The sequence below is a fragment of the Camelus bactrianus genome, chromosome 20, assembly GCF_048773025.1.
Source record: "Camelus bactrianus isolate YW-2024 breed Bactrian camel chromosome 20, ASM4877302v1, whole genome shotgun sequence".
Lineage (NCBI taxonomy): Eukaryota > Metazoa > Chordata > Mammalia > Artiodactyla > Camelidae > Camelus > Camelus bactrianus.
Window position 1 is genome coordinate 32,528,243 of NC_133558.1, and position 24,421 is coordinate 32,552,663.

General features: G+C 41.0%; 1 long non-coding RNA gene across 2 annotated transcripts in view; it reads right to left on the minus strand.

Moving 5' to 3' along the window:
• Positions 1-24,421, minus strand: part of LOC141574246 (uncharacterized) — a 335,328-nt gene that overhangs the window by 286,307 nt on the left and 24,600 nt on the right. For both annotated transcript variants that reach the window (XR_012501158.1, XR_012501159.1), the window contains exon 3: positions 14,807-14,876. This is a non-coding gene — a long non-coding RNA (uncharacterized LOC141574246). The remainder of the gene's footprint in view (positions 1-14,806; positions 14,877-24,421) is intronic.

The window sequence follows — 24,421 nt, forward strand, 5'->3', positions numbered from 1 at the left end:
CTCAACATGTGCTAAAACCTAAAATTGGGCATCCGTGTTGAAAGAGAGTGCAGAGAGCATCTCCTCTGCTTGTCTGTTCTCCGTTCTCTAGTGCCCCGGCCACAGGCCATCTTTTGGCAGCAGATGGAGTGAGGGCTGCAGCGGCAAGGACCCATAGGGACCCAAAACCCCAAAGGGGGAGATCTTCTCTGACCTGGTTGGTCCCAGGAGGATGGGATGAAACCACATTGCTTTTTGTTCTTTCTCTTTTTCTTTTTTTGGACAAATGCTTATCCTCCATCACCACCTCCCCCCCCCTTGCCCCCTCCCCCTCGCCCCGAGGAGAAGGCATTTCACAGTGGTGAGTTCTGAGTCCGGTCAAACACACACAGGCTACAAATGGGGTCTTCCTAGGAACCCTCTGAGAGGTCAAATAATGATAAGAAGCTAGACTTTGGTTCTGCTCCCTCCAGGACGTCCAGGCTGCTAGCTGTCACCTCAAACTCTGGCAGTTAGTTTTTGAGGCACTGACAAAAACTGAAAGCAGGAGATGGAACCAGGGTGACTGGAAACACCTCAATGCTCACTGGTTCCATCCTGCTTTAATGATTTTTCTTGATTAAATGCTCTTTAGATCACTGCAAGCCTTTAGTTAACTTCTAAAGTTCTGGTAAAGTTGACTCTGATCGTTTTTGCAAGATTAATTTTGCTGCTTTTATGGAAAAGCTTTAGATGTCCTCAGTCTTCCATTTTCACTAACATCACATATACAAAGATTTATACCTGCCACGTAATTTAATCTGCTTACTATGATTTAGGTCTTCTTTCTCCAGCTCCTCCTCCTCCTCTTCGCCAACTTCGATGGCTTAGATTGAAGTCTCTTCTACTCCCTTAAAAGGTCCATATGATTTTTTTATTCTTCCAGAGGTCACTCCTAACTTACCAAGAATCCACAACAGGACTTTTTCCTGCCCTTTTTCTGAAGTTTTAAACGTTTATTTCTTCCTGACAAAAATGACAGCTATAACACAACAGTATTAAACCATTCTTGTCAGCTGACTCTACGGGGTGGCCTGCCTGAGCTGTCCCCCTGCTCGGCTTCTCACCTGGTGGGTCCCCATTGCTGACACCTGCTCAGGTCCGTGTCTGTGCAGTCACGTGGGTGTCCGCAAGCTCTAACCTCCGCCAGCCTCTCTGATGTAATTTTCCACGGCTCCCTTTTTTTTGCTCAGGGCACTGGGCCACATTCACCTCCCAGTTTGATGGCCAAATACATCTCGTTCTTTCCTCCCCCGTGGCCTTTGCACTTTTGTTCCTTCTGCTTGAACACTTTCCTCCTTCCCACTGCTACCTTATTAACTGGTTCTGCCAGCCCATCCCGCACTGGGGTCTGACAGCAGTCTTCAGACGGGAAGAAACAGCCCTACTCATCACACGTGGAAAACAGAACCACTGAAACCGCACGGTGTTCCCGCTGATGAGGCCCAGCTCCCCGGTTTGTGCAGTTACATCCTGTACCAAACAGCCTAATTTCATGGCTACTTGACTTTGGAGATGATTGTCATCAGCTTCAGATTCTCAACAAAATTTTGTTTAAAATTAAAATAATTCCTTTCACTTGTTCTGTGTTACCAAGATCAATGTCCAGTCATAGAATACATCTGGTATTACCCTCCTGCAACTGAAACAAGCATTTTAAGACTTTCCTCCTTAGAATTCTGTGGAAAGTTGAGGTATATATCCTGTTAGGGCGCTACTTGGTTTTGCATCCCATAGCTTCTTTTCCTCTCTGTTTTCTAAACCTTGGTTCTAGAACTAGAAAAACAAAGTGCAGCTCCCTGATACATTTTTTTTTTTTATCTTAGGGAGTTCACACAAACAATAATTAACCTGGACAGGAGATCTATAGCCCCATCCAGAGAATATAACTCTTTCTGCACATCAGGGGAAAGAGATATCCTTCATTATTTAAAGTTGTCTCTCTATTTTCTTAGCAGCCTGAAAACATTAATTTTAAATGCTAACGGAATTACTAGCATGCTCCTCGATACAGAATAGATTCCAAATTCAATCTTAGCAGCTGTAGGCAATCAACAAACGGCGTTATCTGGAGGGATCTGGGAAGAGGGCAGATGCTGGTCAATCACCATAACCTAATTACAGCAGGGCACCTGCTATAGGCAGGATAGTAACGTTTTTATTGGGCTGGAAAAGAACTATCATTGGGGGATTTCAAGCAGTTTCTGCCTACCAGGGAGGAAACCAAAATTCGCATCCTCTGTTCTGAGAGAGCCCTTTTAGTAATACAAGTAAGTACCTACTTATTATTTGGAGGGAACCTTCATTTACAGTGAAGAAACCCAAATACAGAGCTTAGAATGAGCTTAATAATATGAATTGAAGAGCTTTGACAGAACTGTGATGCATGAGAATTGTAGATTTGTTTTTCCAAGCCTAGACTGACTTAATATTGACTTAGTATTTTCTCTTGTTCTCAATAGGTTCTTACCCAAGATGATTACTCACTGGAGATTGGGAAAATGGATAGTGAAAGAAGAATGTAAAAAGGAATTCACTTGGCTTTATCCTGAAGACTAATTGCAATGTTGTCACTGAGGCCTGAATAATCCAGACTTGTGAAATGTAAAATGAACCATAGTGATCTTTCTGTCTGGGTCACTGGGAACTACCTCACGTGGGTAGATCAGGTTTCAGGTTCTCTGAGAAAGGACAGATACTTTTTATGTGAATCATCCTCCGAAAAGTTTAATTTGGAGGTAGAAAAGAAAGTGAACACTGGACTAAGGAAGAGAATGATTTCCTTTCTCTGTTGCTAGTTTGCAACAGCTGAGCCCATACTCTCGGATGGAGAGATGTTAAGGAGCATTCTAGAGTGTTGGGGGGAGACAAATCAAGAACAGGAGATTCTGTCTGGAAAGTCATCCAGTGATGTTAGTGGGGTGTTGAAGTCTCCTACTATTATTGTGTCCCATTAAGTTCTCCCTTTATGTCTGTTAGTATTTGTTTTATATATTCGGGTGCTCCTGTAGCCAAGACATGGAAGCAACCTAAATGTCCAACGACAGATGGCTGGATTAAGAAGCTGTGGTATATTTATACAATGGAATACTACTCAGTCATAAAAAATAATAAAATAATGCCATTTGCAACAATGGATGGAGCTGGAGGTCGTCATTCTAAGTGAAGTAAGCCAGGAAGAGAAAGAAAATTACCATATATTACTTACATGTGGAATCTAAAAATAATAATAATTATAACAAATGAACTTATTTAAAAAACAGAAACAGACTCACAGACATAGGAAACGAATTTATGGTTACCAGTGGGGACAGGGGATGATGGGAAGGGATAAATTGGGAGTTTGAGATTTATAGATACTAACTACTATAAATAAACAACCAGTTTCTACTGTAGAACACAGGGAACTATATTCAATATCTTGTAGTAACCCTATAATGAAAAGAATATGAAAAGGAATATATGCATGTACACATATGACTGAAACACTATGCTGTACACCAGAAATTGACACAACATTATAAACTGACTATGCTTCAATTTAAAAAAAAAAATTTAAAAGAGCAGGAAAAGAGGTGACTTCTTAAATGACTCCAAGGTTAGGGTTCCCCTCAGTGTGACTAAACTTTAGACAGGCGTCTCCCAGATTCTAGGTCCCTCTTCTTTCTTTTGTTGAGCATTTGCTTTAGAAAGCGTGTAACTGTGTATTCTTTCTCAACAGATAACGTACTTCCTGCCCTGTTCTTAACTTTTAGAAGAGTTGTACAAGATCTCTTTAAGATGACCTGTTTTCATTAAAATCACTAAGCAAGGAAATTGAACTATATCTATCGGGCCCTGAAGAAATAATTAAGTTGCCGGATGTAGCCCTGAGCAAAGGGACAAGTGTTAAACTGCCCTGGTTCTCTGGCTATTTTCAGCACCACAGAGGATGACAGGGTAAATAAAAAACCAGTAGGTGGTTAAAACTCATCAAAAAGAAATCTCCACTCTCACTCACTTGAGTCTCTGTCATTTCTTTTTTTTTTTTTTTTAAGTAACAAAACACTTTGCCTCTCACATTCGATACTCACTAAGCTCAGATGTACTTCCTCTCCAGTTTCTCATGTCTTCGTTACCTTTCCTTCACTTCTATTCACGTCCTACCTAATAAATTCTTTCTATTCATCACCTCGCCCCTCCACAGAATCTTTTGCATTACCAGCCAAGCTCTTGTGAAAGTGCTGAAATATTTCATTCTAAACACCGGATCCTTCACGACCAGCTGGTGCATGAAGTTACAGGTAAAACTCCCTTACAATACTTACTGCAACCTCAGCTCAGCAAATGCTGACTGATTACTTGAATAACTACCACCCGTGGCGCTAGGTCACAGCAACGCGGTGCTGAGCAAAAATAAACACAAGGGCACTCACACAAGGGCACTCACAGGCGCATGCAGGAAACACACTTTAATCAGACACGCGCGAAAATAAAACTAAACTAAGAGAAAGTGCCGTGGGAGTTTTTGAAAGGGGAGTCGGGCCTAGGCAGGAAGGTTCTCCTGAGGGAGTGATGTGTGATCTGAGAGCTCCAGTGACTGTGAGTTACTCAGGGGCAGAAGGGAAGGAAGGAGTTTTCTGGCCGGAGGAGCCGTCAGACCACAGTGCACACTAGACAGATTCCCCAGCCCAACCAGAGCTCTGGAGCAGAGACTGCCTATTAGAGAAGTTTCTCACCAGGAGAAACGGTGAAGCTCTGTTACCCTCTCCTCGCTCATCATTAGCCAGGAGCTTTCCCTCAAAAAGCTGACCACGGTCGGAAGCTGAAGCAGACACTAAACACTGTGAATGGCTGGAGACGCTCAGATAACTATGTTCCTGGTAGGTGAACAGGGAGTCTTTTCCTGAAAAGAGAGCTGAGCAGTGCTTCTCCGTGTTGTAAAAGAAACAAAGTTCAACTGAGTAAACTTTAAAGACCTTACTGGCTTCAGTCAACGATGCAGGAACTGAGCAGCGCGTCCAGTCTAGCAGACAGCATTAAGGAACCAGGTCCATTCCGTTGCCTGATATGCAGCAAAGCGAAACACTGAGACGCCCAGGTTTACAGCCAAGAAAGAGTTTATTCGCAAGGCAGCTGAGTGAGGAGACCAGAGGACAATTCTCAGATTTATCTCACTGAAGGCGAGGGGCTTGAGACATTTATGGGGTAAGCAGGGTGGACTTAGGTGTGGGGAGAGGTGACTGGAAGTGAAGTAATCCGTGATCCGTGCAGGCGCATCTGGGTCATATGCTTCTGCATATTCAAAATGAAGGGGCTTAGCATGATCTGAGGATGGAGTCTTCTGGCCCTCTGACGTTAACAGGTCATTCCTTGGACGTCTGTGCAGGCCCGGTTTTAGGGTTGATGGTCCCAACCAGCCCCAGCTGGCTTACACAGGCCAGGAGCTGACTCCAAGTTCCTGTAAAACAACTGGGCTGCGTGAAGCTGGGAAGCCACCTTACAAGGAAAGGAGTTTTAACAAGCTGTTCTTTTATGTGTTGTTCGAGAATTTTGTTAGTTTATTGGCTTCTGTTAACTCTATGGGGCATGGTTTCAATAGAGAAGAGCTCTGAGGAGCTGTACAAAATGGAAGATTTTATCAGCAGATGGGAGCAGAAACAAGAAGTGGTACTGGGCAAAAAAGGTGGATTGTTACGGAAGGTCACTGTCCTCCAGGGGAGGGCAGGGGTCCACCAGGCAGATTACCTAACTAGTGCTGATAAGGCGATTCCTGAATGACTAGCTTAATATTCCATTTCTAGGAGAGCTGAAAAAATAATTAAGTCTTGGTTTGGTAATGGGGGCTTAGCATAAGCGACCCCATTTGGGGCTTCTTGTCTTGTTTTTAGGAGTGTCCCCCACAATCCCCAGTAATACACAACATCATAGAGCAGGAACACCTTAATAGCATAACAGATGTCTTTATAGATAAAAATAAAGCCTTAAACCACTTAAAAAAAAAAAACCACTCTGGGGTAAGTGGCAAAAACTCAAGTCTGAACCCAGATCTACATAATCCCAAAGTCCGTTGTCTTTCTGCTGTTCAAATTCAACAAATATTGCATATTGTCTGAACACATACTGGGTGCAAAGCTCTGTCCTAGACCCTGGGGATACCACAGTGAACAGACGAAAAGCCTGAGCTGTAGAGCTAAACACCTAGTCCTCAAGACACTAAAATACCTTGCAGGTATGTGCAGATCCACCTCTGGCAACCATTTACAGCCCGGGAAGAGTAACAGTGCAAGTAGAAGTTAAAGGTAGTAAATGTTCCAATTTTCAAGGAGGGGAAAAATAAATGTAGTTAGACAAGTAAGCTTGACATTCATTTATGAAGTAGTCTAGAACGCATTTTAAAACAGATGAAGAGCACAAAAAATGAAAAATCATGTAAAAGGAGAAAAACTCAGCTTGATTCCGATACCGTCAGCTGAACTGCAGGCATGGGTGCTGTTAATCTGATGTGGCAGTTCCCATGGTCAGGGACCTCCCAGCCTGGTGTCGGGAGTGAGTAAACCCATTGTGGATTGTGCGTGAGCCTAGGCAACCCTGGGAGCTGGACCCCGCACACACTGCAGAGAAGGAGGGCGTGAGCCCTCAGCTACGGGCTGGAGATGAGGACAAAAGGAGCCAGAAAAATGGTGTCAAAAAGGGAGTTTAAACCTGAGCCAACTGAAGTAAGCAATGGGAGACGGTACCCTTATAACTCGTATTGTCAACAGTTTGATTCTAGATGCCTTCGTGCTGGTCTGGAAATTAGGTGCGCACAGAAAGAAGATTCTGAATGCCCCACGGAAGGAGCCAAAGCTGAAACTACTGTGAATCTGTGCACATCTTAAATCTTCAGTTGGAAGCATTACTTGTTTTAATGCTTGCAGTTGTTCTGGGGGCAGAATCCCAGGGTATTCTGAATCCCTCAGACCCTCTGCCCTCTAAATTTGTATTCCCTGGCAAGGGCCAGAAAAATTTACAGGAAAAAAATCCAGTGGAGCCAGGAAGAGAAGCTTTCTGTCTCCTGGCAGCCCTGTGAGTGTCAGCACATAATTTCCAGCTTATTTACCTTGCATTACGAGGCAGTTACGGGTGCATTACAGCCCTCCTCAGTCACTCAGTCATGAGCTGATTAACCTCCCTAGCAGCTGGAGTAGCATCTCACTATTTGAGAAAGAAAGGAGATGTGTTCATGATTAGACTTAGTAAACAATCTGTCACTTTTCAAGTTTCGTAAACCTGAGAACATTTATGAAGGACAAGGAGGTAGGGTCCTCAGTGTATTTGATATAAAGCTCATGAGAGTTGAGGGAAGGATAATTTCAGGGTCCTACAGACTTCTTTTCTCATTTTAATTGACTCTCTGACAAAGCAGATAAAAAATGAGACTTCTTTAGAAAATTGTGTAGAATATTCTGTAAATAAGAGAAATAAGAAGTCCTATACACTCATATTTGTATTACACACACGCGCGCACACACACACACACACACACACACACACACATCATTTAAAGTGTTAGGACTGAGGAAACAATCATTTGTAGCTAAGAAGAAATTGCTGGCACCAGATTACTCTCATTCCAGCTCTGCTATTTTATTTGCTGCCTGTGTGACCCCAGGCAGATTTTACACATCCGCCCTGTGAACCCCAGTTTCCTTCTTCACACAATGAGGGTAATAACAGTACCTCCCTCTTAGGGTTGTTGGGGAGATTTAAATTACTTTTGAAAACAGAAAAGTGTCACACGTAGAAAAGCATGCAATAAGTGGAAACATTTTTTTTTAATCAAAGGTGGTCCCCAAATTAACTTAGTTGGGCAAGTCAGACTTTCAGTAAATTTACCATTAATTTGTGTCTAATGGGTAGCAGAGAATTATTTATCTGCAATGTTCTTCATGTTATTTTGCTATTTCTCTCCAGTGGGATGAACTGGGGCCAGAAGGGGAGCCAGACCCACTCTTTTTATAACAAAATGATCAGGGACTGTCCTCTGCTTTCCTGCCCCAGAAGATCCTAATGGTGTGAAGTCAGAAGAAAACATAATTTTCCACTTTTTCATATTCTTTGTAAGCCAGAGTTCCTTGCAGATCTGTTAACTTTGCTGCAACATCTTTAATAGTAAGATGGAGGAGGAAAAAATCTTACTTGGTGAGTGAGACTTTTTTCTTTCTTTCTTCCACCATGGAACTCTGCTGGTTAATATGAACAGTCCTTGAAAGAACAAGTCCTTGAATTACGACACCACCTTGCGTTTGAAGGACATTTTCCAACCATTAGCAACAACCCTGATAGTCATTTAAAATCTGGTTTCAATGAACACATCACAGAATCTCCAGGGTCTCAATTAAGCTGATTGTCAGTTGGAATAAGAAAAAATACAAAAGCATTAATCACAGACGCAACTTCCTGCAAAATCTGCAACTGAGTTCCGGAAGCCGTCCTGGACCTCCTTCTGTGGCTGTGATTTTTCACCCAGTATGTGGTCAGTGCTTCACCTGAAGCACAAAATTCCCCACTATGTTAAGTGCAGAGCATGTGACATGAATGCCGATGCAGGAGAAAAGTCCAGATGACACTGCAAAGTGTCACGTGGCACAAAATGTTGATTTGTGTGAAACTAACCCGTGAGAGCCTGAGCATGTAAGAACCTGCTCGATTTAAAATCATCATGTATTTTGTATTCACCTACATTTGACAGGATTCCTGATCAATCTCTCTTACTCTTTGTGTTGCTTCGTTGTTATTTTTAAAGATGCAGGTTATTTCACAAGACACAAATCTCAGGCACTTCCTCAGATCCCCCTGGTGCCGGCAGCCTCCTCGACACTGGCTCCCTTGTAGAGCTGCTGTGCTAAATGCTAAACGGAGTTTGATGGGGTCTCCCCAGTCCCCTGTCTGGGGCCAGTCAGTCACTCACCCTGGGATTGCCAAGCCCTGTACTTGGCTGAGCGCAGCCAGGCCAAATCTGCTGCATGGCCAGCGTTTCTGCCTCTTCCTTCTACATCCAAATTTGGATGAAACGTCACGTCATAGGAGAGGGCTTGATATTCTGACTTTGTACAGAAGGAGACACAGGATGCATCCCAGAATCTGGGGGAGTTAACTCCCACAAAAAGCAAACTCTGACTTAATGGGAAGCAAAAGATTAGAGAGCTTTCTAGGCGAGTAAGTTCCCCCTTCTTCCTCCCTTCCATCAATGCCCAAAGCCACAGTCTGTTTCTCCTTGTCATCCTCCAGAGCAGCCCCTGTGTCCAGCAACGTCCTTGCTGAGCTGCGGTGCCTCTGTGCAGCCCGCCATGCAGCGGTACCTAGCGTGGCCGAGCCTTCCTGCTCTCCGCCTCTCCCACGGCCTCACTTCCTTTTCCTCGTCCACTGGGCTGGGTTTCACCTTCATAACTGCTGTAGTATCACTTTTAGCTTTGCCCCAGGCTCTCTTTTCTAGGGAAACTGGCTATAACAGTTATATTTTCTTGTATTTTGAGATAGCAAGACTTACCATTTTATACTTTGTGTCTTTCTGAGTAGAACTGTGATTTTGGGGGGATTAAGAACACTAGCATTCTAAATTAAAGTGAGCTGAAATACTGCTATGATCACTAAGAACAAATAACTTGACAGGGCCTGGGGGAAACAAAAAAACATAATTAAATGTCTACTTTTACATGATTGGGAGATCAAGATAATTCAGAACAAAGCAATACACCTATTTATAAATGCTCTTAGGAGGAAGGGAAAATACAATTTGTTTAAAAAAGTTCATGCCCTTTTACTTTTCCAAGAAACACCATGAAAAGGCTAGCGCCTGGGGGTCAGCGGAAGGATGGTTGTTGAAGCAAGGGTGACCATTCACAGCACATAAAATACACGCGGGGAAGAAACCCTGGGATTCTAGATGACACTAAATAATTATTTACAAAAGACAATAAACACAATTTACTGACTCTACAACAAGACAAAAGACCAGGCTCATCAACCCAACGAAGCATGTTACCTTTTTTGTTCGTTTGTTTCTGTTCATCTTTGGTTTGTTTCTTGGGAAAGGAACGTGACGGGATTTGCAGCCCTCGGTGTCCTCCAACTCCACCCGTTGAAGGAATCAGGAGATTCTCCACTGGGTCCGTCCCTTCCCACCCCCTCATGCCAACAGAGAGAACCTCCAACATGGCAGCCCAACAGCTGCCTTTTAAAATATCTCAAATGTATGACTTATAATGAAATAACAAAATATATCATGACCATCGAACTCTCTTCTTTAACTGAACACAAACTAATGAACTGCAGAGAAGAGGGAAAGGGAAACCCTCTTAGGTTTGTTGTTCCTTGTTTATTTAATAGGCAGTGACTCTGCTGAGTGAGTTTGCAGGACAGAAGAATTTACTACCCCAAAATATGCCACTTTGGCATAAGGATTATTTTGAGCTAAAGGTACTTAAAAAGCAGCAGATTCAAGATGCCCTCCCTGCACCAAGAGAACAGTCCTAAATGGGGAGACAAAGCCAACAGAATTCTGTGCAAATAGACCTTCTTCTTACTGTGAATGAAAAATATTGCCTACAATACCAGTAAACAAAGGGTGTTACAGACATCAAGCCATCACATTGCAGCAGCCTGTATGGTGAGCCCTAAGGGAACTCAGGATGGAAACAGGATGCCTACCATCAAGCCCTCAGCCACTGCAGGCACCCCCAACTGTGCCCCCGAGGAGACTCAGGCTGGGAAAGCACAGGCTACTGGACAGCTAGGTGCACATCAAAGGAATGAATTCCATGAGCCCAGACTCTTGCATCTTCCCCTACATAGAAAAGCGCTAAATTCCTTAACTTGAGGTATCCAGTTTTCTTTATTTAACAGTAACCTTTTGACTTTCCAACTCCCTGGTCTTTGTTGCAAAACCTCCTATTTATCTTGCCTCCTCCCTTACCTCTTTGGAGCAGTCTCTTAGAGCTGTCTGAGAGGCGATCTCCTGGGCTTGACGCCGTCAGGAAGTCCACCAAATAAAACGTAACTCTCAAGATTGTGCATTTTTTTCAGTCGACATTACAATAATTCTCACCTTACTTTCACCTCCCTGTATATTCTAGCTACTTTCCCACAGTAGCCTCTCTGTTCAACCTAGTATTAAAATCTTTAGGTTTCACCATTTTTTTGGGCCTTCTCTCTCGGGAGGGCTCCCGTGTCACGTAAAACATGTACGTCTGTAAGCTTTCCTCCCGTGAATCTGTCTTAGGTCAGTTTAATTTTCAAGCCCAACCAAAAACCCCTAAGAAGGCAGAGGTCATATTTTGCCCCCCCCCCTGCAAGTTCCGTCTCCCTTCGCCTTCCACCCAGCACTGACTCCTGCTGGCTCCTGCTTGGGGTGGGATCCCTGGCAATAGCTGCTGCTACGAGCAGCTGGGTCCCCAGCCGCTGATGTGCAGAGAAGAGGAGGTGATCACCTGACAGAGGGTGCAGCGATCAACCACACGTTCTGTTCCCATTCCACGTCGGCTGATCATTTCATGGTTCTAGGCTGACTAAGGGAACAACAGTGCTGTAAAAGGGAATGGTCGGCTTATGCTTTCACATAAAAATGAAAAGTGTTTATGACCACCCTAAATGATAAATACTTGGTCTTCATCCTACTGCAGCATTTGACACTCTGCCTTTGAAATGTTTTATCCCCACTCCATTAAAAAATTTCCCTCTCCCGTGCTCCCAATAGCATATAAAGGATCATAATTTATTTCCCACTTAAGCTAGAAAGGTTAACATGCTCTTAGAATCTCTCATTTCCTCCTCCCTCTTTTTTTCACTGCTACTAGTCTATTTCACTCACCGTAATTTCTCGCCAGGACAATGGTTGTTAACACTTGTCCTGCTTCCTGTCTCCCTCAGCCCCAATGTGTGCATCCCAATGCATCGGAATGGTGTTTTTATAATCCTCTCCCTAGCATCCTACACATCTGCTTGGAAGTCACCTCTCGCCCCTCACTGCCAGTCACTCCAGATCTCTGGTTCTTGTTCAAGACACACCCACATCACAGCACCACTGCTGCTGCGGTTTCTTCTGCTTGAAATACTGCCCCTCTGACTTGATCAAATCTGTGTCACCAGAGAAGCCCTAATGCAAGCTTCTTCTTTTCATAGAAACTTTCCATGACTCCCTTGCTCAGGCATGATTCATCGCTGCTTCCTCTATATTCCTGTAGCAATTCATCACACCTTTTATAGATTTTAAGAAATGTGTATGATTAATGAAGGCATTTCACTCTTTCTTCAATTCCTCATCAGTTTAAGTTACTGCAATTACAACCTTTACTGAGCTATGTCATTGGCCTGTGCACATACACCAGTCTCTCGTCCTTTCTCCTTGAGAAAAAGGACAAAATCCTTACCATCTTCTTATACACAGTTGTCTGCCACCAGTGTCTTGCTCAGAGAGGGTCCTGATAATATTGTTTCTCAATAAGCTTTATTACACAAGAATTCACATTAGGTAATTTGTCCTTGTGTGTGAACATCTTACTTATTTTTTGGTAATTCCACTTGATTGCTTAATTGTAAACCCCTTACTACTCACACTGGGACGCAGACGCCAGCCTTTCTAGCCCACATGAGAAGCAACTGAATTTGATGAATATCAAGGAAGAATCCTAATTTAATCAATCATATAATTCTTTGTCTCTTAATTAGAAAATGAACTAAAAATGCTTTATTGAGGTGACTTTGTTAGATTAATTTGATGGACTAGAGTAAAATAAAAAATGCACAGTTAAAATATGACCTATTGGTTTCCTTGCTTAATTTTATTAATTTCCTTCAACATGCCAGATATTGTGAGAGTTAGAGCAAGCAAAGTCAAATAAGACACCACCTCTCCCCTCAAGATATTCACAGGCTGACACAGTCCCAGAAATGTCAACAACTAACATCCAAAGCCAACGAATCAAGAGACAAATGGAGACGCAGCAATGCAGTGAAAAGGCAAAACAGGAAAAATTAACTCAAACTGAACGTCCAGAACACATTTCATGGAGGAGGTGACCATTCAGAGGATATTTTACCAAATCGGACCCTGACTGTTGGCCTATTTGTAATGAGGACAAGCTCACTTTGGATTCTATCATTGAAATTTGTTCTTTTTTTACCCCCTAAACAGTAAATTTGTTTCCTCCTGTTTCATGTATTCCATCATTTCACAGGATCATTTGTGACAGCTGTTTGGAGAATAATCTCAAAGAACTACTACAGACTTCCCTGATCATGTTTTGTGAACAAATGTCAGTTTTCCTTATGAATGTTTTAGATGCTAAAAAAAGAAAAGTAATTGACTTAAGGTAGTCAAATTCACTGGAAGTAAATAATACATGATATCAATCTGGATGTAAAAATTAGTTATACATAAACAGCCATTTGTTTACTGATTTTGATGGGAATATTAATGAACTCAATGCTTTTGTAGATTATGTAAAATTGCTGCCTTAAAAAAAAAACAAGTTATTTTTAAAGGGATTTCTCTTACTATTGATTTCTAAAGCAGTTAAAGTACCCAAATTACTACTCAGTACTTTTATGTTGTCAGTATAATATACTAGAATGGTTTAAAATGTCTCAAATTACTTACAACTTCTTCCCTGCACCCCAACACCCTCCCAATTCCCACAATATAATTTATAACCCTTTCTCCATAATTAATAGATATAGGGAATCTTGTTCTTAGAATAAATTAAAATCTAGAAATTTATCAATGCCTATGAAATTGATAAATTTAAAAAAAGCAGCCTACTGCAAACTTGAAAAAGTAATTACTCTGGTGGAGGAAGTGGAGAAGAGAAAACGTGTGCTGTGCTCTCTACATGTATTCAGTTACAAATTATTTTGCTAAGCCTCTAAAATTTAAAAAATATGCTAGGTGTCATTAATGCGTTTATGCCAAGGAAAGGTAAACAATTAAAGACACTTCCTAGACAACACCCCCTAGGCAGTGTAAAATACACGTAACAAGTATTAAATAAAACCTCTGCTTCTCATCGCAGGCAGTGCTGATTAACAGGACTGTTATTTGAATCACACTTAATAACTCTGTTGTTGGGCAAAATCTGTTAAGTCTCTGCCTCCTTTTTCTTAAACATAAACCATGTATATAATGTTTCCAAAAAGCTTCGAAGGATGTAGCACTTTGTGTAGGTTTTCCAGGAGAGAGGGGTGAGTAATTCACTACTGCAGTGACCATGCCATTTTACGATAACACTCCATCAACATTTTACCATGACGCTCTGTGACACTAAGGCTAAGGAGAAAGATTCTCAGTAGCTTCTACCGTGCTGGTTCCCACGTCACTGTGACAAGTACACGTGTCCCTAATGACAATACATTTCATGACTGTCAACTCCGTGCAGACATCCAGCTATATATCGTAAGTGCACTCTCACCCGCCCTTCATAAGCTCTCCACAAAGTAGGCATCTCTGTTAGTCTCATTTTAACCTCATTTTACAGATGAGGAACAGGAGTTACAGAAAGGTCACATTACCTGTCTAATGTCACTAAACCAGTAATTAATGAAATGAAGAACAAGAGTGCAGGACCTTACCTTTGTGGTATCCATCCAGCATGCTCTCACCTGCCAGAAGGTACAGAGCAGTACCACTGTCCACGGGCGCCATTAAACTATTTCCTTAACTTTGCATAATATTATACTCAATTTTATAAATCTTGTCTAAAAATGATATATCAGTGACAACGGTGCGGCAGTTTAGCAAACATCATGTCCAAAAACTCTACACTTTGCTCACCTCCAGCTTCCCGCTTCCTCCTTTTCAAACGGTCTCATAATAGCCGGCACTTCCACAGACTCTCACGTTCCTGGTGGAAGAAAAGGAAAAGCATTACAGATCCTTCTTCCTGCCTTTCACGGGACTCAGAAAAGGAAAACAAGAACATTAGTCTGGGGTAGTTTTAACCTCATAAGACGAGCAAAATATAAGCAAGTCTGTATCCTGGTACTCCCCCTTTGCATGCCATCTATCCTGGACCATACTGTCCTAGAAAAGTGGTAACATTAAGGAATTAAAGTGATGGACACAGAGAAAGACAGGGATAGAACCCAGCAGACCTGACCTTTCACACTCCTTCAGCCATGAGGAGATTCCAGAGAAAGACAAAAAGCTCTTTATCTATAAATCATTATTATAATCCATATTTATAAGGCTGGGAGGTTTTGCAAATGAATTGAATTGAGGTCATTAGTTAATCATTTTAAAAAAAATTAACTTTGAAGATGAATTAGGATGGCCAAAATTTCTGAGCTAACCTAAAGTTAAATAAAAGAAAATAAATTTTAAATGACTCAATCTCCTGGTTAAACCATTTGTCTTAACCCTAGGGAAGAAACACGATCTGGAAAACCAGAATCAACTTGTGGTATTAGTGGAAAGGAGGGAGGAAAAGTACCCCCTCTTAACTTTTAATGATTTTTCATATTAAAGTCAACACCTTGAGATATCCTAGAATGGGAGCTATAAAATGCACAAGATTATTATCTGTATGTATTTGTTCTCCTGTGGATGAAAAGGATTATTAGGAGGGTGTATGATTCGACCTCTCGCATCCTTATACGCTCCAAAAATAGTCTGATTGTATGTGTAAGAAAACAGCTGAAGGACATGAGAAAACATGAGGGACAAGAAGAAACAGCAGTGGCCAAGTGGTACGCACCATCTACAGAGCAGTGCAGATTCTATCTTGAATGAAGTTTACTCTCACCCCAGCACGAACCCTGAATTTTCTCTAATATAATGCTTCTCAGAATTACAGCTTTTTCGAGCTGTCTGCCTCTTCTCTCCTTCCAAGGTGAAGGCCTGTATGAAGTCGCCCATAGGTGAGTCAAATCAAACTCAATTTATCCTCTTTTCCAGAAGATCACCAAATGCCCTCCCACACAATGAGAGGAGAATGGAAGTCCATGTGTGTGTTTTGATTTTTTTTTTTTTTGGATTGCACAGAAGTATACAGGTAACATTTTATTTGAAGATAATGGATTCCAACTACAGATATTTTCATTGCTGTAAGGGGGAAGAATGTAATTTACAGAGAAGTGCCCTAGTTTGGAGCTTCAAGGCATCATAGACTGTTAGAGCTCCGTGGGACACCAGGGAGCATCTACTGTCAACCCTGGGTTTATAAATGAGTCAATCAGAGACCAGGAAATTGAAAGAACATGTGTAGAGTCAAAAACTTGACAGGTACGGACTAAAATGAAAACTTCCTGACCACGAGCAATGCTGCGTTCATTCCATTTCGTTCTTTAACTCACTTCTTCTGAGCACTGTCCCTTGATCTGAACCCTTGAAAACTAGTTTGCTGAAATCTTTGAAAGTTCCTTGGAAGAATGAATAGGTCTGAAGTACTACTGCCATTTCCAAAGCAATGGAATACACAGTATTCTGTGTGTGAATGTGTGTGTAAATAAAATTACTGTAATCAAATCAACATGCTAATGACATAGGACTAGAAAGGCAACTCAGTGTAACAGAATAGAGAATCCAAAACTAGATCTCAGTATTTACAGTAATGTAATTTAATAGCTAACACAGACGGCATATTAACTGAAGGGGAAAGACAGATCATAGCACAGTGGGTCATATACCCGTGGAAGGAAGCAAACTGCTGGCCCTGTGTCTGTCAGGACTGCTCTCTGTTCTAAGTATCAAAAACCTCATGATTCAGCAGCTTAAACACATGGAGGGTGGTGTTTTCACCTAAGCCTAGTGGAGTGTAATCTGGTCCATGGCGGCTGCCCAAGGACACCATCTCCTTCCTATCTTTCTGCTCCACCATCCTCCCTGAGTGGTTTTCACTCTCACCACTGCAAGATGGCGGCAGAAACCAAAGACATTACAGACGAGAAAGAGGGAGAAAGGGTTTTGAAAATGGGTTTTTTATTCGTTTTTAACAGGCTTTCATTTTTACTCAGAAAAGAATGCCTTTCCCAGGGATTTGTGCTTATGGCCCAACCAAGGTCAAGTGGCCCCCAAACTGCAGAGGAGCCTGAGAAATGAACTCTTAGCTTCTAGCCTTGAAAACAGAAAAATGCCAAGACAGCAGGATTTGGGACATTGTTGCAGAATAAGCCAACCTACACAGTCTGTCACATTAGAAAACAAAAACAAAAACAAAACAAGAAACTTTAAGGGCATTGAAGAACGAAATGTAAATTAAAATAAAATAAAAGTCTGTTTAAAAAAAAGACTATCCATCAAGGAGTGAGGAAGACATGCTTAAACTGGAAAATTATACATAATAAAATAAAAACACTTACATATATTTTAATTTACAAAAAAACTTAAAATTAATAAACAAACAAAACATTCAGAAAATGCCTATTATATAGTTGCAAACACACACACACACACACACACACACACACACACACACTCCACAAAGAATCCGTACAGATTTACAAGATAAAAAGCTCAAATGAACAAATGGGCAAAGGATATTAGTCGGGTGATTTGTAGACGAGCGAATTGAAAGAGCAAAATAACATAAAAGGATACGTTCTCAGCAAAATGTAAATTAGACTAACAATAAAATAGCATTTTCTATTTATTAGACCCGCAAACATTTTCTGAAGACAGAGAGACCTCCTGTAGCGAGAACGCCTGCAAAAGGATATGCTTTTCCCTGGTGGTGGAAGTGTCAAGTTTTATGTCCTTTTCAGAAAGCAGTCAGGCAGCATTTTTTAAAACCTAAAATGAATACATCCTTGACCTTAGAAGTAACATTCCTGGGAACTTACCTCATAAAATCAAAGGCATTTAGACATAAGGCTATAACTCTAAGAATATTAACTGCAATATTGTTCACAGAGGCAAACCACTGGGGTGAAAATTTAATATCAATTAATAGAAAAATGGCTTGGCTAAATTATATTATATTCACATTCTGGAATAATATGTAATCCATCATAAAAAAAACTGAAATTTTACCAATTGAAGCATTTCCATGATTTTTTGAGGGAAAAAAAAAAGCGCATGAAGAAAAACATTCATGATCATCCCACTTTGGACAATAACAAGTCTGACTGTGGATGATACATAGACAGACAGACAGACTTGTGTGTGTATATGTTTATACATAATCGTATAAACATGGAGAAAATATGTAAGAAGATACACTAGGTTGTATACCTACGTGACAGGGTTAAGGGGTGATCTTGGTGGAGAGGGGGAGGAAGAAATGGGGAGTACCAGTAGTTAAGTAAAAAAAAAAAAAGAAAAAAAATACCACTAGTAACAACAATGTAACAGCAGATATGACCTGCTGCTAATTGTGCATTCATGTAAAGCTTTATTTGATTATATACAAATATTTCTGACTATGTTTAAATTAATATAGCAACGTGGACACTTGGGCATAGAATCAGTGGTTGTAACATGCCTGGAATATCATGTGTGATTCCAGACAAGTGTCACAAACATTTAATAAAAAGAAAAGAAAAAGGATCATGAAAAAGTAACCCAAATCATTAGCAAGTGGAAAACCTTCAGTCTTTCTAGGGTTCTAGAAGAACAGGCATTAACGTGGACGAGACACCTCCTTTTCCTTTCAACACACCCCACCCTCACTGTGCCCTCATATTCAACAGCTGACTTTACCAGCTGCTCTAGAGCGAGGAGAGTAATTAGTGGACTGGAACATCTCAGCTTCCCACTGCCATACCTATAACCTTAAACCAGCTTCCACACATCCTTCCCCTCCTCCATCTATAGTTAAGCTCTCCTCCCAAACTCTAAACACCCTCCTTCTCAGAAAGCGCTTTCTATGCGTTGCCTCTCCTTGCTCTCTCACGTCTTCAACTTACCCCTCTTTAGGCTGTTGTTGTTGTTTTGATTAGTATTTAAATATAAATCTTACAAAAAAATCATCCTAGGTCTGGGCTGGAAGATGTAAAAATTAAGTGTAACATTTTGCACGTCTGAAAACAAAAAATAATCATCAGAAACTACAGAGGGCTTGTCAAAACGATTCAGTAACTTTAAGAGGTTCCCATGGTCCAAACATGGTACAGTTTAACATGGCATCAGTAAGAATAAGAACTCCAAGAAGCAGAAAATGTTCAAGAAATTTTGAATCCATGTTCATAATGATCATTTCTGAAAAAAGAAAAATAAAAAATTAATGTTCTGGTCACCTCTGAAGGACATCAGGAAATTAACTCATAATTTTGAAACTGGTCCATAAAGGAAACAATTCAAACACCTCTCTTTTATATACAAATTGTACCTTAGAGCAACCAAACTGTTACTGAGGGAAAGTCTCTCTTTATAGGCTTATTCCAACCAATGAATGAAAAGGGAGTATGTAATAGAAATACCACGTTTTACAACTCTTAATGCATTAACAGATCTGGGCAATGATGTTCAATGTTTGCTAATTTCACAATAAAAGGAACAACCAGAGATTGTCTCCAGATGAAAGGACAAGCCACTACTTACGAACTGGTCTTCAAACAAAACTGAACTGCAACATGATCAAGATTCCAAATCTAAGTACCAACGTACAGAAAACGCAGAGGATAGAACACGTTACATAGCACAATCCAGCAACCAGCAACACCCAAACCAGGAAAAATTCTGCAAAACGAATGGTCCACTTTCTTGAATAAACCAGTAACAACAACAAAAGAAGGCGTAAGGGAAGAGAAACTATTGTTTAAAAGAGACATGAGAAAAGGTAACTGATTCTGGGACCCGATTCCACATGGAGGAATCCCCACACCAACAATTCTCCTTAACACCAGCTCTTACAATTTAACTCAATTCTGACACGATCTACCCGGGGACACTGCCTGATATCACAAGCCAAGGGGCTCAGTGCCCACTGTCCTTCATACGCACACTTCAGACACCAGTCCCAAAGCCAGGTTGTCACCTGTGCCCCTGACCAACCAGCCAGAGACTGGAGGTTCCAACGATCTCCTCCTTGGCTTTGATTAATGTGCCAGAGCAGCTCATAGAACTCAGGGAAATACATTTACCAGTTTATTAAAGGATATAAGTGATACACGTGAGCAGACAGACGAAGAGATACGCAGGGTGAAACACATAGGAAGGGGTACTGAAGCCTCCGTGGCCTCTCCAGGCATGCACTCTGTCTGCACCCGCACCTGTTTACCAACCTGGAAGCTCTCCGGACCCCCTCCTATTGGCATTTTATGGAGACTCTCTCATGTAGGCACGATCAGTTATTAACTCCGTTTCCAGCCCCTCTCCTCTCTCTGGAGGATTGGGGGGGGGGGCTGAAAATGCCAAGCTTCTAATCATGGCTTGGCCTTTCTGGTGGCCAGCCCCCACACAGGAGCCATCCAGAGTCACTTCAATAGAACAAAGGATGCTGCCAGTGATTTAGGAAATCAGAAGGGGTTTAGGAGTTCTATGCTAGGAGCGGGGGCCAGAAACCCACCTACATACGTCCTATTATCCCACAATAGTCACTGCAATGAAAAGGCTTTACTTCAGTCCTGAATTGAATAAATAAATGGCAAAAAATAACTAAAAGACAGTTGGAGCCACCTGAACACCGACTGGAAATTTAACAATACTAAGCAATTATTGTTAATTTTTAGGCAGAATAATTATATTGCGATTAGTTTAGAAAGAAGACTACTTTTTAGTGATAGAGGCTAAAATGCCTGTTAATGAGATTCCATGATGTTTAGGATTTGCTTTAAAATAATACAAAGGGCGGAACTTGAATACAAATGAAACAATACCAGAAAACTGATCACTGTTTAACTGAATGATGATGACATGGGCATTTGACGTATTATGTTACCTTTTTTTGAATATCATTGCAGTTTTCCATACTATCTTTCTTATAAATGTTCCCTTGATTCTCCCTTTCATCTCCAGCAAATGGCTTAAATCCCTCATTCCCATCATAACAAATTATGAAATAAGTTACCATTTCCCTACTTTCAATCTCTCTTCAAACTTATCCACCAACCTCCCACCCACGTCAGCTTTTTCTTACTGTCACACTTAAACTGTACTTTCAAACGTCAGCCAAGGCCTGCACATGCTTAAATTCAGTGAGTGTTTTCTAGTCCTTGCTGGCTTTAACCTTTTCCCTCCCTCACCCCTGTGGTGCAGTCCCTTCTTTGCAACGTTTCTTCCCTCAGCTTTTCTCCTATGACTCCACTGTCCCTCCACAACCAGCTGTGCACTCCTGGCCCAGAGGAGACCTTCTCTCTGCAACAGCGGGAAGTTTTTAAAGCATATTCTCTCCCCACTCCCCGTCAACCTCTGAAATCAGAATCTCATTTCAGGGCATTAGGACCCTCTGTCCTCCCCACCCACTCCTCTCTACCTACGGGTGCTGACGTACAATTTAAGTGCTACTTACTATTCCAGCCTTTCTTCCTGCAGGGAGCCTCCCCTTCTTTTACTAAACGCATCTTTCCTGCTCTGTTCCCATAAGACGATATACTTCCTCTAATAATAAAACTCATCACACACAGTTTGCTTATTACATTGCCTTTTTCTCTGAAAGACTAAATTCGCTAAAAGCACAAACCTTCTCCCTCTTATTTGCTGCAGTATTCTGAGCTCTGAGCAGTACCTGGCTCAGAACAGAACTCCAAGCATTTGTTAAATGCCTTGTTTGATTCCCTATTTGTTGACCAAAATGGCTTTTTCTGTGTATGTTCCTTCTTTGTTCCTGTATCCGTGGAAAATTGTTTTTACTTGCACTCAAAACTCCTGGCTCAAACCCAGTAAGAGCTACAAAGAAAAGTCACAAATTTAAAGAATAAATTAGGGCAATGTTTCCAACTGCAGGTATGCTCCAATACATTAGAGGATACTGAAATCAAATCACAGTATTTTTAATCAAGTAGAATATAATAGGAAATATGTAGGTGTGTTGCACAAAGTAAGAGTAACCATTTACTGTAATTTTTTATTGAGGTATAGTTGATTTATAACACATTAGTTTCTGGTGTACAGCACAGTCATTCAGTTATATACTCTTTTTCATATTCTTTTTTGTCATAGGTTATTACAAGATATTGAATATAGTTCCCTGTGCTATACCTATATTATATTTAAAATTAAATACATATACATATATGTGCATGTGTGTGTATCTGCATGTGTGTATATACCGGGTTAAGATGTAAACTGTTATCTTTTATTTTCTGCAAGTCTCAAATGAAACCATGTGAAAGCTATCCATTCAGAAAGCAAGTAATCAGGAACAATAAAGCAAGGGTGATTTCTTCGCCAGCAGGATTACTCCCAGTGATTGCAGAAGCAGTCAGTCCTTTCTGGATATGGATTTTAATAAAAGCAACAGTAGCTAAAGTACCCTCTGGAAACAGCTGGCATCCTCACTTAAAACCCACCAAGGAAGGTCTGATCTGCAATTCCCGTAAAAGCATTTTGACTCTAAATGGCTGCATTTCTTAAGGCCAAAGTAACCATAGATAAGAAACCATTGCTTAGAGAAGAAACCAGCCCTTAGATTAGGCCAAAATGCCACAGATGAGTTCTACGTTGGATATATTTTCAGAACTTTTCCAGGAAGGACTTTATGTACTGCCCTGCTAAGCTTTTCAAAGGTGTGTCAAATTTGTCTACGACATCCTAGCGTCAACCTGCTTTCCAACATAATTCAATCCTCACTCCTTCCCTTCCCAAGCCCTACTTCTAAGTACAGACCTTGCTGATCCACTGCTCTCTGCTCCAGCTCCTTGACCCTCTGCTATTCTGTCTTTCACTTCTCACTCTCCTTTGGATATAATCAGTTTCAAGTCCTTTGTGGAGGGGGGCTCCCAGTCAAACATGGAGTGACACTACAGGGCAGATGGGGAGAAAGGACACAAAGTTACGTGCCTTGCCCATGGTAACTTTTGTACTGTTTGTCTCTTGATTATTTTTAAGAATGCAGAAGAATCACAAAGTACTCCTGTAATTCCAAAGGTGTGATGCGGTGGGGGTAGGAGGGGAGACAGATGAGTGCATTTAGGCTTAAATCTTTCTTCAGGTTGTGATAGTTAAGCCTCTGCTTCTTTGTAATTCAAACAAGTCTTCTGTTGAAAAGAACAATGATTGATGAGAAATACTCTGTTGTCATTTGTCCAAGGAAAAAAGTTGTCCCCAAGCTAAGAAACGGATCAAAGGTGTAGTACATCTTGTGATTAGAGAAAATGGCTGGCAATGACCTTGTTACGTTGTTACTTCCTTGGAGCTCGGCTTCAGACCAGTGCTTAACACCATTTCAACACTTTCTATGGATCAGACCCATGGCCAGGAGATGAGCTGAATCCTTTTTGGAGAGGGTGGGTTTTTTTGGTGAGCTGAACATGGAAAACAATTTAACCTCAGCTTATGCACACAGTTAATGCCTCAGCACAGACACCAAATTGCCAATGTTTTGAAAACTTCTAATTCAGAAATCAAGATCAGGACACCATGGTTCATAGCCAAAAGTTCTAAAATCATGATGTAGATGGGAGTTGTTTTTTATGTGAATTAATTTTTAAAAAACAGAGTAGCACTCATTCCACATATTTTTGTAGCATGAATCATCATGACATAACCTTGAAATCTATAAAGTGAAATAAACATATTAGAAATATATCTATAGTGAAGTCACCTTTGTGTTTGTCTAAGAGAAGTAATTTCCTTGGCATCATATGCTATTTATAAACAGTTTTCCCTTTATGCACACACTGATTAAATGCTTTTTGCCATGCTGGCTTCTGACCCCAAAAGATCTGTTGGCATTAAAACAAATTTACAATCTTGTTTTATTACTGAAACAAAATTTTATTAGATTGCCCTTTCTCTTTCAAGTTTCTGATCGTCAAAGTCTCCTTTGAGCGTAGCGGACATTCTTCTCATATTTCACATTGATTCTTAGCCAAAGAAATAACAAGAGATAATAAAATCACAATGGATGAACGGCACAAAGAATTAGCTCAGCATTTCAAGAAACAGAAACACACCTGGCATACTGTGAAATCACTGCCACCGAGCATGCTAACGGATCATCATTTTGTATCCTTTAATGACATACTTGATTCAGACTTCTCCTGGAGACATTATTTTCTTTTAAAATTAATTAGTGACATGAAAGTTACCATTAGTATTTTAATTAACGTCTTATAAAGAATGCATTGATGTATGTAACATGGTCCTCGGCCTTCCTGTGGCACTTCTGTCTCTGAAATTTCTGAGCACTTCAAACACATAGCAACCATATGCCAATTTATGGGTTAGGAAGTCTCTTACTCGCCCTTCTTAACACATGGAAGCAACGTTGTTAACTCTTCTGGATGTCCACGGCAATGGGTTCTAATGGAGAGTATGTTAGAATGAGTTGCAAGCAAGCATCCGCCTCTA